The sequence below is a fragment of the Apteryx mantelli genome, chromosome 3, assembly GCF_036417845.1.
Source record: "Apteryx mantelli isolate bAptMan1 chromosome 3, bAptMan1.hap1, whole genome shotgun sequence".
Lineage (NCBI taxonomy): Eukaryota > Metazoa > Chordata > Aves > Apterygiformes > Apterygidae > Apteryx > Apteryx mantelli.
In genome coordinates, this window is record NC_089980.1 from 70,209,136 (window position 1) to 70,212,289 (window position 3,154).

Here is a 3,154-nt window from a genome sequence, read left to right on the forward strand (position 1 = left end):
GTGAACAGTGGAGCCTCTTCTCTTGAAGCTCCTATTAGTAGTTAAACCTCTTTCTTAAAATAAATACTCAGCCAAACAAAACTGATGATTTTTGGACATGGAGAATTAAAAAACTTTCTCTTACACTTTCTGTTTTGCAGTCTACAAAAGCTTATTCATCTATTTGCTTTCAGAATTTCAGGGTTAGGCCCCAAATATGCTTGACTAAAGTCTCTGCAAATAGCTTTATTTAGATGTGAAAGGAAAAATAACTTGTCTCGTTCACTCTGTTCTGAGTTTCTAGTGCTCAGTACCCATGAAATGGATCAGGAGATAATGTCTTTTTTGTGTCTTTTAAAGTCTGTGAAAAATGTCTTCCTGTTTAATAGGTTGATTAAAGCTGTATATGCTCCAGAAGATACATGTGATTATTTATCATACTCTGCCCAAAGATAATGACAGTAAAGAAGACAAGGTTGAAATTTTGTGTGATTTCCTCTCTTCCACATCCGGGGCATCTCGAATACTACACACAGATGGTGCTCCGCATAAAGGATCGCATTAGCTGTTAAACATTTTTTCTTCCCATTAACTAATTTAACAATATGTTCCTAGTATTTAAAGAAATAGACAAATCACACAAAAAAACTTCTGTCAGCTTAATTCTGATTGCTAAAATAGACCATTTGCCCAGATGGGATTGCTTACTGGCCTAACTATCAGGTTAGAAACATCTAGAAATTCTGCACCCACAAGCTCAGATTCTAGCAGTGTTGATTCAGCTCTTCATCTTTAATTGAGTTTCAGGCATTCAACTCTCTGGAGAGTTTTGAATGACAGCCTAAATATCGAAGGCCAGTCTGCTCTGCGTGTGTGTTAGGTGACCTGAATTTTCAAAAATGATGAGCTCTTGCGAGTCTGGTTTAAGTCAGCAGAAGCTGTAGGTGACAAAAATCACAGCAAAAGCCCCTGAGACTTTTTCACCAGAGTGGGTGGTGGACCAAATTAAACAAGCATTTCCAATTTTTTTTTCATTTGTCACCTTCCACAGCAAAGACACTGTTAGTGTCCTTGGGACTGGCTGCGTTGGGGAGTTTTTCTTCATAACCATGAAAACGGCAGTGTAGCCTGCACGTAATTCTTTCCTGTACATCCATTTTCCATACTGAGCTCTCTTCAAGCACTGTTTTCCATTCCTCTTTTTGTTTCCAAGCAACATAGTAGTATGTAGAGAGCCCACATAGTATTAAGTAATAGCCTACAGGCTAATTTTAGGAACACACGTGGTCTCCATTATTCTCATAACTAAATGTGACCAGGAAGTCAGTGAAAATCACTGTAAATGAAATTTCAGAGGCCCACTGAAAAGGGACGTGAAACAACTTGAAGCTCACTGCAGCTCTTCTACATTACGCACTTCCAATAGCCAGTCTGCAGTCAACCCCTTGTTGTAGTGTAACTCTTTGCACTAGAAAAGGTGATAGTGAAAATAACCTTCCTTCTCTGTGTTTTATTCTTGCACTCCCTGATGCAGAAAGAGTAATCAGTTTCTTAAACAAAAGAAAAAAACAATTAAGAAGCCACTAGACCCACCAGCTTTTTGTTTCCATGTCTACCTCTAGCTATTTAAGTCTTGAAATTCAGTTTAGTTTTTCAAGGTATAATGTCTGTTGGGTTTTGCTTCATTTTATTTGTTCAGTTGCGGTAACTACATACACCATGGTATTTAGCTACTGTCACTATACTATGTACTTTTCCCCTATATTTGTTCAGAGAAGGACATGTTTTCTAGGGTGTCGTGTGGTTTCCAGTAACTCTGTGCCAAATATTTTCCTAAACAGAAAAAAAAATATCACAAATCCAGCAGAATGTTCAACTAGTGAAAAGAGCTGCACAGTGCAGGAAAGAAAATACAAGAACTCCCATGTTTTTCATTTGGATTGAGACTTAATTTACTTTAAAATTATGTTCTCACTCTTTTATATAAACCTTTATCTAGAGAAAAACCTGTTTCCAGCCAAAAGCACAGAATAAAGCTTGGAATAATAAGACGATCTATGAATTTTGCCCTCTTTGGAAGATGTTTTATGTTGTCTTACACCTTAACACTGATTTACTAGATAACTCTGTACTTGCCTGTAAGCGTGATTCTATTTTAAAGATTTCTATCTGTAAATTTCACTAGATTTGGATTTTTTGCCCATAATCTGATATTTCCATATATCTAGGTGCCTCCAGATTTGATTCATCCTACCTATCATAAGAGAATGTTTTATAATACAGTTAGACTGATCCCGTGGCTAGCTCTTACCAAAAGGGACAGCCCTCTTGTGCCAGGACTAGCACTTGTCTGACCCTCTGGGCTCTAAAGCACTGGAAAACTACTGCTCTTTTGCAGGGTTAGCCCCCTGCCCTGTGTCCTCATATGGTCACTGGGCTGATGGGAGGGCAGCAAGAGCAGGGCAGCCTTTTTTAGATGCAGCCCACAGTTAGGTCAGTTCAGATGCTTTGTAAAATTCTAGGATCAGACGTTCATTTTAGTACCATGTAAGTCACTCTTTGAATGTTTCTATCTGTCTTTGTTGACTGTACAGGCAACTTAGATGACTGATTTAGATTAGATTTTACCAAAAGTTATTTAATCCAGATAAAGCCAGGTGACCTGAACCCCACCTTAGAAAATAAAGGTGAGCAACCTTAAGGACATTATGAGAGTTGCATTTATTTTGTTTAGCACTTGACTAGCTTTAATGTAATGAACAGTATTTTAAACTTGGTAAGCCAGCATTAATACATGTAAGCATAGGCGCTACAAGCATCAGCATGTGCACAAACTAATAAAAATATGAAATAGTACCATTTTTTGTGTATGATGGCAGTATGCACCACAATTTATTTAATACTGGATTACAAGCATCAAGCTATGGAAAAAATGTCAGCTATTACACTTCAGTTTCTTTAAAGATATTATTTTTGTGCTGTCATGTTTCATAGGGAAACCATACTTCTCTATTATTCATCTGACATTTAAAGGTTTTTTTTAACATCTTTCTTAGGAGTCTAAAGATTTAATCACAAAGGGCAGATTTTAAGAGGACTTTATTAAATCTGACAGCTGACTAATTGGACTGTGTGCAATTAATAAAAAAACTTGATAATTGAGCATTCAGCAAAG